Below are 13,701 nucleotides of genomic sequence, written 5' to 3' on the forward strand. Positions count from 1 at the left end.
AGCAAAAACTAGTTGTTATATATATCCACATATAAAATGAAAAATTCCATTTTTTCTTAAAAATAATCAACTAAAAATTTAATATAAAATCTGAAATGTTGAAAGTGATAGAGAAAAATACAGAGAAAATACATCAAGATAAAGGCATCAACTGTTCTGAAAATAATCCACTGTAACAGTAAATATAAATATTAAGAAACATGATCACACAATGTTAATAAGCTTCTCCACAGTAAACTAAATGATTGCAAGAGTGATTAGACGTGAAAAATATTACAAACCACACAATCACACAGGGATTGCTAACTATAATAAATGAAAAAGTGCAAATATTAAACATTCTCCCCAAATTATGAATGAGCTAATCAAGTAAACAGCTCTCAAAATAAGCACAAATGTCAAATAAATGTCTGGTAGTGTTCTGCATCCTTAGCCATCAGTGAGACACCAATTAAAACTGCCTTCAGATTCCATCTTAAGAGATTCAGATAGTGACCAATAAAAGAAGCAAACAAATCCTAGTTAAAATATGGGGAAGGATGAATTCATATGCAATACTGCGGCTAATGTGACATGGTACAGCTACTGTGGAAATCAGTGAGGATGTTCCTCAAAGAACTAAAACTTTCGGTACCATGTGATCCTTCTATGGCATCTCATTTATATCACCTGAAAACTCTTATTTAATATACTACAGGCATATTTCCATGTCCACATTTATTGCTGCACCATTCATAATAGCTAAAAATTAAGATAAGCTTAGATGTCAATCAACAAATTAATTGATAATTGTTAATTCAGAAATTAACTGATAAAATAATATTAAATACTTAATGATGAACCTAGTGTACAATATGCAAATTTTATGCACAAACATATAAAAATTGCTGAGAAAAATTGAATACTTTTAATACTTTGATGTCCATGTTTTTGTTTTGGAATATCTGATCTATATATGACATTTCTCCATATTTATATGTATTCTCAATAAAATTATCCATAAATCTTGATATGAATCACAAGCTATTTCTGGGATTTATAAAGACATAAAGAATGAGGAGTCAGAGAGGATAGAGGGTATCATGAAAACATGGTCCACCAAATCAACTAAGCAGAGCTCACTCATATGGGCTCACATAAACTGCAATGGCAAGAATGTAGTCTGCATGGGTCTGCACCAGGTCCTCTGCATATATGTTATGGCTATTAACTTGGGGTTTGGGGAAATCCTAACAGTGGTAGCAGGTGTATTTCTGACTCTTTTACCTGCTCTTGAGACCCTTTTCCTCCTACTGGTTTGCCTCGTCCAGCCTCAATATGAGAGCTTTTGCCTTATCTTATTAAGAAAATAACCCCTAAAACAAACAACCAAACAAAAAACTTGGCATATAAAGGAAATGAAATGCTGTGCAGTGTAATACAATAGCTTCTATTGCATATAACATAATGACATGGACTGATCTCAAATGTATTACATTAAAAAAAGATAGTCATTGTAGGTGATTTAGGTGAAAATTGTAGAAATTTTTCACGAAAATAATGGTACATATTTTAAAGACTAATCAAAAAACAACTGAAATTAGGTAATTGTAAAATATATCCATTATCATGGTTCTAAAAGTTATGTATATTTTGATTAGATAAGGTGACAAAATCATCATACACATACACACAATCATGTTCAAAGATAAAAACTGTATGTATCTAATAAAGTAGACATTTACCCATCAAATATATCTTCAATATCCTCTATATGTTTGTTGTAAGCAATAAATTTTATTTTGTGTTATTCTTTCTTTAATAAAACCATAGTTTTCAAAAGAAAAATTAGGATAAGAATGTATGAAGAACAAGAATGTGTTGAGAGCTCATGATCTGAAATAAGCATAGTCAAGGCCAAGGATGAGTCTTTGCCCCTTTATACTTGGCTTTTAAACACATGCTCAGCAAGGAGACCTAGCACCAGGCTTCACTACCATGATTTCAAAAAGAATTTTAAATGTTTTTGATTGAAATATGATTTTTTTCCTCCCTCTAGGTCCTCTGAAGTCCACCTTGAACCCCTCCCATGCCCCTTCCATTCTCAAACTGATAGCTTTTCTTTGATTATATTTGTTACACACTCTGTGTATGTGTGTACAGAAGTATATATAAATATAAATATAATCACCTGAGTCTGCTTTGATGTTTTGTGTATTTTGATTCTTTATCACAGCCATAGGTCCCGGGAGATTATATTTTCCAAGATTATATCTGCAAGATTATATCTTCTAGATAAGATGAAAAGTTCTATTGAGAAATCTTAACAATATGTCTGCCCAAACAAGACAGAACAATGGTCAACACCAAATAACATGCCAGTGTAGACCCCTAGATGATGAGCTGTACCTATACCAAGACCCCTCCCTTAGACAAAGAAAAATATGCGAACAATTACTGCTGGTGAGGAATAGAGATAGAGGACTAACTAAAGACTCAAGTCTTCCAGAAACAAAGGGTATCTGTAATAAGTACAGACTGAACTCTATTCAGGTGAGGAATAAAAGCCAAAGAAAGTAAGAGCTAAATCAGAAATATTAGGAAAAATGAGGAGACAAAGGTAAAGAAGAAATGGAAACAGAATTACAATCTGAAAAGACATAAATCTAGATAAAGACCCGAATAGAAATAGCAATAGGAAACAAAACAGAGATGAATAAGACAGTCAAAATGTAAATGGAAAGAGATAACAGAAGAGGAAGACACATAGTTGAAACAGAAAGAGAATATAACTTTATCTACAGTGGAAAGTTTAGTCAGAAAGAAACAAATGCAACTGTTAGTTATTTGGGAAATGGCCTAATGGTGGCTTACTAAAGTGTCCTGATGATGCAGTTGTCTTATTCATAAACCTCACTTAAATATTGATTCTCAACACAAAAAAGTGGATAGAATTTTATTATATTATCTATTAACATACACTTCAAGTGACAAAAATCATTATAAAGCAACTAGTAAATGTATAATTTAGGCAGTCGTATTAATTTGTTCACAATGAGGGACACATTATAATGTCCCCAAATCTATTTTTCCAGCAATTTTTAGATAAACTTGCCATCGGGAACCAGATTTTGACGTCTATATCTAAGATGATGGCAAAACATCATCTTGTCCTTGGGAAATTTTCTTGACTTATGTGATGAGGTGGGTGTGTGGCATGAGTCTTTTCTCTTTCAGCTCTATCCTTAGCAGCAGTCGTTACTTGCAGTGCTTTGTTGATATTTCTCTCTTAATCTCCATGTTAAGAACTTATGCCTCAACCCTAAAATGAACCAAAGCAATGACCTACGGTAGCATAAAAGACACCTAGAAAGAATAACAGTAGAGGGATCAAGGCACGAAAAATCGCATGACAAGTGGTGTACTGAGAGATGGATGGATAAGTCAAAAGTATACATGCAAACATAATAGAACACCATCAATACAGATATTCAAGGATATGAAATGGGAAGAAATAGGTCAAAGGATGGAACTTGCATAAGAATAGAAATCTAATAGACAGAGTATGAATTTATGTAAATTTGGTGGGAGAGTATATCTTACATGCCTGAATCACATATATATACACCCATAGAATGCTATCTATGGAAGGTGATAGGTCAATTTTCTTGACTCTAATAATCATCTATATACTTCGTGTGCTATTTTGTATGCCTTAAATATATGTATCAGAAAAGAATCAAAAGTATAAGGAAGGATGTTATTGTCATATCTTCAGTTCAGTATATGGACAACCCTGCAAATAAAATTTTCCTAACACTGAAATTAACACAAAAGCAGCTCAGAGCAGGAGCAAGGCAAAATTATGATCCACCTTATTTCCAGAACTATCTGAGAATTGAAGGACATGTTTATTTGTATTCAAGTTGAAAGAATTTGAATAGAATAGTGTCCTGACATGGAATAAGAGAAATTTACTCAAGTATCTAGAACACTAGCTGTGTGTGTGTGTGTGTGCATATATGTGCCCATGTATGCCCACACGTATTTATATTTGTTGTATTGCTATGTATGTTGATGTTAATACCTAAATTGTGCTAATGAGCTTAATGGTAAAACAGGAAATACAACGAAACTTTCTGAGTGAGGAAAAGAATAAAGCCAGAGACTTCAGTAGACATTTTATTTGTTGATATTGAAAAGTAACTGTTCTTCTAGGCAGGTGAGCAGATTGCTTTACTTAAGCCCACAGGCCCGGTTAAAGGGCAGTTTCACTGCTCAGGGCTGTACTGGAGAAGCAGGGCTGATTCTAACAGAGAGGAAGAAGGAAAACTTGACTTTGGAGAAGCTAGAGAAATTTCCATCATGTGAGAGACTAGACTGTAACTTAAATTCTCTTTGGAGGTACAGGTTATATGACCTCAGTCTTTTGTTGTCACATGTTGACTGAAGAGGAAAAAACTAAAAATAAATATGAATTTTAGTGAAATATAATTAGGATAATAAAGCATCACTGCTGGACAGTGGGAGTCCATTGGCAGAATGTTAAGGCATCAATGGGAACAGTTTTTCCTATAGGTCAGGGCTGAATCTGCAGTTAGATTCAGAGAGGCAGAATCTGTCAGGGATTCTGAGGGAGGGAGAAGCTATACACTTTCATACTTCTGGGGTTCCTGTGTGTTCACAGTAGGTGTAAATGTACCACCTAATATTTGTATTTACTGTCCTGTTAAAAATTATAAGCAAAGAGAAAACAGTGAGTCAAGAAATCTTAAGTGCTGGAGAGTGTAGTTCATGGTAGGCTGCTTGCTTAGCATATGCAGCATCCCAGGTTTGACCTGTAGAGGCTATGACTGTCTTTCTGACTCTGTCTATCTCTGTGTGTGTTTCTCACACTTATTTATTTATGAATGATTTTATGTACACATAAAATATAGGTTATACAAACTAGAAAAACATTTCTATGTTCACACCTTTTATGAATTTTAAAAGATTTATTTTTGTATGTATGTGCTTTAGCTGCATTTATGTACATTTACTACATGTGTGTCTGGTGTCTGTGAAGGCCATAAGAGGACACCGGCTTCTCAGGAAGCAGAGTTACAGACATTTGTGAGGCACCATGTAGGTGCTGGAACTGAACCTGGGTCTTTTTCAGGAGCAGCAAGAGCTTTTAACTGCTGAGCTATCCCTCCAGCCTCCCCTTTATAATTATCTGATCTCATTGGATTTGCCTGATTATTTAAGAGAAGAAGAGGTGGTGTTGACTCTGGAGGAATTTCTGCATTTGTTTTCTAGAATTTTTCAGCGGAATCATCAAATTTGATTTTTCAGTAGCTTTTCAAGGCTGGGATCCAAACCATGAGTTCCTCCTTAATTTTCACTTGTGACACCTACAGATTTGAGTAGTCCCTCTCTGCTGTGTTTCCCTAACATAGTCTGAGTTTTCTAGACCTTCCAGAAAGAGATCTTCTTATTCACCTTCAAACCAACAGTTAATTTTAATCAAGTCAATCACTGAAATAGAGAGCCAACTTGACAGCCCCTGACATTTCTAAGTTTCCTTTTGACAGATCTAATGTATTTAAAAAACTCCCTTCAAAGTTTTACTTTCTTATTCTGCAACAATCAAAAAGCATTATAATTTAAAATAAAATTTCCTTTCTTGGTGTTCTCTGAACAAAACCACATCTTTGATATTTAATAGTTTTCATTTTCAAAACACACTACACTCTCCTTTTATGCTATTTTTTTTACTTTAAAAATGTTTTTACAATAAAATTAAAATTCTTCCTCCTTTTCCTTTCCTCCCTCCAGATCCTCACAGATATCATCCCTTGAATTCCTTCCATACCCTGCCCCCAGGTCATTCCTGTTGGCTTTTGTGGCAGGGTCTCCTGTATCCACTCATGCTGTCCTTGAACTTGCTATATGGAGAAGGATCACTCTTTTCTCCTGATCTTCCCACTCTCCCTCCTGAGTGGGAGTACTGGGACTCCAGGTGTACACCACCACTCCAGGTTAATGTGGTACAGGGGATCAAAATCAAGGCTTCTTATAGGTTACACAAGAACAATACTAAGTGAGATACATGCACAGACCCCCTTGTATACCTTTGACACAGAATTATTATGTTACTATTTTTTTCTAGTTCCCTTTCTATATATTGATTGCAGTTCTTAATAATCAAAAACCACTCTTTTACAGAGAAACACAGGAAGAAGACAATTAAAAATTGTTCTGAATCAGCATCTTATAATGTCTTAGAAAACTCATTATTGATCATTATACAATTGATAGAGGCATCTGAATCTTCATCTCACAATTTTCAAGTGAGATACAGACATATTTTGCTTATTTAGTTCTGTCTACCATGTATAAAAGTAAGTTTGCTAAAAGAACTTAAAATTAAAGTAACACAGGGTGGTAGGTGTTCCTATCTAGATTTAGTAAATATCTGTTTAGTAAATGTTTAGTAAATATCTGTTTACTTGACAGCATAATCTGAATGCTGTAAGACACCTAAAAGCATTTGGAAACTATTTTCATCATGTAAATTATAACACTAAACCTAAGCTATGATCTTGGAAAATTTCCTATTAACTGTTTTTATAGTGTATACATGTTAGACATGCATTACAAAACAAAAGTAGTTAAATGCCTAGCTCTTTGTTTTGATATAAAGCTTGATGAGCATGTTTAGTATTAAGCAATAAACAGTATTAAGCAATCATTTTTTACTGTTTTATATTCATAAATTAGTCCTTATTTTGGTGTACTAGTCTTTATAGTCTTAAGCATTCACTTAATACATTATGCCTTATAACTATTAAACCAAAGAAACACAAATAGAAAAAAACTATATTTCTATTATAATTATTGCAGACAGCTAAGGGGACACACCATTTATTCTAATCAATCGTATTAAACTAGTAGGACCCCAAGAAAGACACGGGGATCACACAATGATGGAGAAATGGATGAGATCTACATGAACAGCCTGGACATGAGTGGGGGTAATGAAGGGCAAGGGTCCAGGGAAAGAGAGCTTGGGGGAGTGGGAGATCCCAGCTGGATCAAGAACAGAGAGGGAGAAAAAGAAATAGGAGACCATGGTAAATGAAGACCACATGAGAACTAGAAGAAGCAAAGTGTCAGAGAGGCCCACAGAAATCCACAAAGATATCCCCACAATAGACTGCTGGCAATGGTCAAGAGACAGCCCGAACTGACCTACTCTGGTGATGGGATGGCTAAACACCCTAATTGTCATGCTAGAAACCCCGTCCAATGACTGAGGGAACTGGATGCACAGATCCATGGCTAGGCCCATTAGTGAGAAAGAGGAGGGTTTATATGAGCAGGAATTGTTGGAACCAAGGTTGGATAAAGCACAGGGACAAATAGCCAAACGAATGGAAACACATGAACTATGAACCAAAAGCTGAGGGGCCCCCAACTGGATCAGGCCCTCTGAATAGGTGAGACAGTTGATTGGCTTGATCTGTTTGGGAGGCATCTAGGCAGTGGTACTGGGTCCTGTGCTCATTGCATGAGTTGGCATGAGTTTGAAACCTGGGGCTTATGCAGGGTCGCTTGGCTCAGTCTGGGAGGAGGGAACTGGACCTGCCTGGACTGAGTCTACCAGGTTGATCTCAGTTCTTGGGGGAGGCTTTGGCCCTGGAGGAGGTGGGAATGGGGGGTGGGCTGGGGGGAAGGAGGGAGGGGGAAGAACAAGGGAATCTGTGGCTGATATGTAAAACTGAATTGTATTGTAAAATAAAATAAAATTAAATTAAAAAAGAAAAAGCTAGTATCACCTACTAAATATTTATTTAAAACATTTAAATTAGTTTCTATATCTTAGTGAATTACAGAATGTACAATTTGTGTAGAGATTTCATTTATTTTGAAGTCAATAGGAATAGAATTCATTTATGGTATTTAAATTAATTTTCTATGCTGGCCAGAAGTAAAAAATATCACTTATGCATAACATACATACATACATACATACATACATACATACATACATACATAAATATATATAGATACAAAGAAAAAATTTATATCATTAAAATTTCAGTCCTGAGCTAAAAAACATGGTAATTCAAAACTTACTAGTTTATATAAAACTTACACCTCATATTTACTCTGCTTATACTTTTTTCTGACAAAAATGAGAGGAACTGAACATTAGTGACTTACAAAAGTATAAATATAGGTTATATATGTATGTATATAAATGTTTTTGAGACAGATTTTCTTGTAGCAAAGGCTGGCTTTTAAGACACTATGTAGCGAGGATGCCCTTAGACTCTCATCCTCCTGCTTCTTCCTCCTGAGTGGTGAGATTATAGGTGTGAACCATCATTTGTAGCTTTATTTTTTAATGAAGCTTTTGGAGAACACTTTTAAGAAACATTTTAGTCTTTAATGCATAATCAAATGGAGACTTTGCACTACCATTTAGGTGATATTTGAGGAGACATGCAAAGCTGTCTGGTTGCTTCCAAAGCAAGTGTTTGTTAGATTTTAGTTTCAATTAATCTATTTCTTTCTTGATCAGGTGGACACTTTCATTTTGGTTGTAAGGAGGCACGAGTCTCCTGAGGGTTCTGATATTTTAGAATTCTGATATCCTGGTAGTGGCAGGGGGTTTATGGGCCAAGGTGGGGAGGAAAATGTGTCAGAGGTGGACAAAGGGGAGGATGGTGTCAGAATCAAGAGCAGCAGTGGAAGGACAAAAGGGAATTGGAGGGGAAATTGAAAGCTAAAGGAGGAAGGAAGAGCAGACACAGTGGGAAGGAGTGTGTGTTTGGGATCTTAGCACAACTTATGTACTGTACTCAAATCTCAAGAACAAAGAGCTGTCATTCCTGTGATTCAACTGATTTCCCCTCAGTACAATGGTTCAGAAATCTGACTTATCAGTGGATCTCTAGACAAGAGTGACAACAGGGGCTCAAAAATGTGACATAGAGTCATTGGTAGGTGATTATCAGTCCAATTATCATTTAGTTGCTAAGTTGTGGCATCATGAAACTTATAAAAGAACTGCAAAATGACTTTATCTACGGGAGCTCTCATGGTGGTATAGGGCACCCATGGATCTTTGTAGTAGGGGAGAGTGATTAGGCTCAAGTCATAATAACTGAATAAAAGTAGAATTGATGAACTGAGAATGTATGAACAAGTTGGTTGATGGATGAGAAATGTCTAATAGTAAACATCAAGCTACAGGACGGTTTGGATTTGCCGATGTTGCTTGCTGAATGTAGGTCAAGATGATCAATTATCAAACAAGCAATTGTAGAATATTTGGAATCCACTTATTATTTTGGGATAATCTAATATAAACAGTGAAGCATTTGGGTTAAACACACTTAACAAAACTCTTACCAAAATTGTACAATGTAAAGATGAGCATGGGAATGGAAAGTTGAGGCTTAGTTGAGAAGATAGTTGTAAGTAAAACTGAGCAATATGCTCCAGGATCTTATTTTGGTTTATTTGTTTATTTATTTTAAGCTCCAATACTATTTTATCCTCCCCTCTTCCCAGTTCCTCCCCACCCCCCATCCACTTCTCCTCCACTGTTTCTCTTCAGATACAGGCAAGCCTCCTATGGATATCAGCCAGGCATGGTTTATCAAGTTTCAGTGAGACCAGTCTCACTGCTCAAGAATCTTTATCATTGTGTATAACTGTTATGGAGATGTGAAAGACAGACAGCTGTCTATATACAGCATGAACTAGATGATTTGTTTGAAGGCTCAATATGGACGTGTTTACGAAAGTAAAATAAATAAATAAAAGTATTTATCTAACAAAAACTTTATCCTCATTATTTGCTTTAATGGTTTCTTGTGTAAAATTGTCATTGTACATATCAATTTTGGTATATGAGCTGCAGGAGTGTATTTATAGTTGCCAAGACACTGTGTTGAATGGGAATAGTTTAAATGAAGAGACTACCTTTGGTCACATTTTCTCAATAACCCAGTTTTCATATGAATGTATATTTTCAGTTTTCAAATAAACATATTGAATATTCCTTTAAGGACTATAAAAGGTTGTAATACCATAATCTTAAGACTGAACTTGCCTAAATTCTAATAACTTTGATGCAGGAAGGTATTCTACAGACTACCAAAAGAGAAACATAAACACCAACCCAGATACAAAACTTTTGACCTACAGTCTGTCCTGTCTGCAAGATATGCTAGGGCAATGTCAACACAGAGCTTGTGGGAGCAGCCAACAGATGTCTGATTTAATTTAAGGCCCACTCCACGAGAAGGGACCTATACCCAGAATGGCAAGGGTGACCAAGAACCAGAGACTGGATAGCCCAGAGCCTAGAGTAAAACAAATACTACAGGTCTAAAAATATATCAATAAAATGACTCCTAATGATATTCTGATATACTCAAAGATCATTGCCTTATTCAATTATCATCAGAGAACCTTCCTCCTGCAGCAGATGAGAACAGATGCAGACAACCACAGACAGACATCCCAAGTGCACACACACACACACACACACACACACACACACACACAGAGAGAGAGAGAGAGAGAGAGAGAGAGAGAGAGAGAGGGATTGAGAGAGAGAGAGAGAGAGAGAGAGAGAGAGAGAGAGAGAGAGAGAGAGAGAGAGAGAGAGAGAGGATTCCTTGTAAACATAGTTCAAAATGGGATGGATGCCTCTATCAAGCACCTCCCGTCAGAACTCTGGGAACCCTACAGAAGAGGAGGTAGAACTAAGTCAAGAAATTTGCAAGGCTGATTCTTTGATCATGGTGAATATATACAAAAATGATACTGAAGAGTTAACATACAGTATGGGTATTTATTGATTCATTCAGTTTCATTTTAATCAGATAATTTTTATCACAAATTGGATTTTCTTTAGATTAAACATCTTTGTCAGCTTTGTTTTTGACACAGTTTCTCTAGTATCACATTTCTTATCTGTTGACTCTTCACACAGTATATAATGGGATTCATCACTGGAGGCAGAAGCAGAAAAATGTCAGCCATGAGGATCTTAGATATTGGGGGAACTATGGCTGGCAAAGCGGTAGATAACAGCTAGGGAGATAACAGGAACATAGAAGATAAGCACAGCACAGATGTGGGAGACACAGGTACTGAGGACCTTGAGCCTTTCCCTTTGGGATGCAATGCCCAACACTGCTCTCAGGCAGTTTTTTGCCACTAACTGTACTCATCATCCTGTGGAAAAAGAGATCTTCTTCATTTTCAGTACCTTTCAGTTGTTCTTTAGAAAACTGTACTCCCAAAGTTAATAGCTGGCTTAGTTAGATATTGATATTCTTTGGGGCATGTAGTGACTGACTTGCAAGGTCTTAATCTTTTAACCTCTAAATCTTTTAATGTTGTTTAAGGTCTGGCTTTAAATTCATCTGCAAGATACCTGACTAGAAACTTTTAGTTTATATCAGCTATCTTAATACAATAAAACTACATGTTTAGTAATCAATCTAGAAAAATAGAGTAAGAATATTTTTACTTCTTATTATCAGTGTCCATTTATTCTAAATGATAAAACCCTGTTTTTCTGCTTCCTTGGTTCAGATGACTAAGTTTTACACAGTGAAAAAATTCTGAATTTCATTAGAATGTTTTATGTTTCCAGAAAGTCTATTTTATTTTGCTGTAAAAGGTGTAATATTTAGAGAATCTAGAGGAAGCTAAAATGCTGCATAGAAAGTTTTCTAATTCTAATCTGTAGTTCAGAAGTGCTCTCAGAAGTCAACTCTTTAGTTTGTGGTACTGTAAGGAAAACAGTGACAGTGGGGACATAGAAGGTTTTCAAAGAGTAATGTCACCATGAATTTCAGTACTAAATTTAAGTTAAACATGAGAAAAATTTATCATTTCTTTATACTAATAATGGAATGATGTTTAATGAGATTGATTCTGTAGTATGGAGGATGTTTTTCAAATCTTGTGTATACTTGCTTCCATATGGAAGTGAGGATTAAATGATAAAAATCATAGCTGGATAAGGGTAAGCTGCTCCCATAGTGCTCCTGACTGATGAGGTCTACAAAAGGAACATTAGGGTTTTCAGGCACTTACCGAGGTGTGAAACCACCTGTTCTGCACTTCAAGACTAACCAGTGATGACCCAGGATAAAGTTACCTCAGTTTTGATTGTTGGTCACATTCTGAAAGGCTGATTGTACTTCTTCCCCCTCTGATGCCATTTTAGTAGATCAAAGGCCCTAGGGATGATGATGCACTCCTCTATTTTCAGAGGGACTAAAATGCCCATCAGTCTCTCATGCAGGTAAAAGTCCATTGGAAAAAAAAAGGTTCAGGCTCAATTCCCAGTGTGAATGTAATTTGGATGTTTATGATTAAATATCTGGGAAGCCATCCCTGTCTCCTTGAACAAAATTAATTCCTTTTTTTTGTCTGCACTTTCAGATGTTTCTGGAGAACTGGCCACACTATATTTCTCAGATAGTTTTGTTTGTGTGACTATAATTGAGATAATTCATGTTTGCTTCTTTCTGATTAATGTAACTTTCTCTTAAAATACCAAATACTGGCTTTCTTTAAATCAAAACGGGTCTTTGAATTTCTTTTGAAGACCAGCATATATATAATTTCCAATTTTATTTTATATGTTTATGGGAGTGTATTTAAAAATTTTGTGTATGTGCATGTGGGTAGGCACTCATGTGTGTGTGTGTCTGTCTGTGTGAGCATATGTGTGTCCACTGAGGCCAGAAGAAGGAGTCATATCTTTACTGGTGGGTTTGTGAACTTCCCACGTGAGTGCTATGAACCAAACTCTGATCCTCTGCTATAGCAGCAACTGCTCTTAATCAATGAGCTGACTTTCTAGCCTTTGTTTCAAAAATACTTTTTAAATTTTATTTTCTATTCATGGAAATGTTTTACATATTTTTAATAAATTAACCTTTTATTATGATTTGATCATCAAAGATTTTTTCCCTGTGTTACCTTGATAATGATATTCTCATCCCAGTTTTGACTCCCTGTGAATTGAAAAGTGGAATTACTGAGTGCAGAAGTTGATTGGGAGTATTCTTTTAAGCTAACATGCCATGTTTTTAATAAAGAAGGAAATAGAAATACCTGACAAACTGAACTTATTCAGTTACAACGAAGAACACATTCAACACTGCAGAGATCTTTAGTGCTAATAAGAACCTCCTTCAGCATAGTCTGGAACTGAAGAAAATCCCTAGGGATTTTTAATGACCATTGACAGGTCATTGGATTTGGTTTTCCTTCAGAAAAGGTGTATGATCTTGGATTTGGTGGTTCAATGTGGACAAAAGAAGTCCTCACCAATGTTTTGAGTAATGATCCCCACTGGAGAAGTGACTCAAACCTGGTGTAGCAGGGAGACAGATGATACACTAAATATTATGCAATAACTAGCACATGCTTCAGTGTTAAGTATAGGGACAGTTTCTCTAGGACACACATAAAACCTCCCGGCAGTGAAGATGACAAGAGGACTGTTAGTACAGCCATCTACAGTACCCTATGCTTCAGTTTTCCTGAGAATTTATCACATACTACCTGAGTCTTCTCATCGCTTTAAACAGCCCTTAAACAGCAGTTCACACTGGCCATCACATACTTTACAAACTGAAACTTTGACTTTGTCCATTTACTGCCAATACTGAGTAAGAGGACTGGATGAATAAA

The sequence above is a fragment of the Peromyscus maniculatus genome, chromosome 1 (assembly GCF_049852395.1).
Source record: "Peromyscus maniculatus bairdii isolate BWxNUB_F1_BW_parent chromosome 1, HU_Pman_BW_mat_3.1, whole genome shotgun sequence".
NCBI classification, from domain to species: Eukaryota; Metazoa; Chordata; class Mammalia; order Rodentia; family Cricetidae; genus Peromyscus; species Peromyscus maniculatus.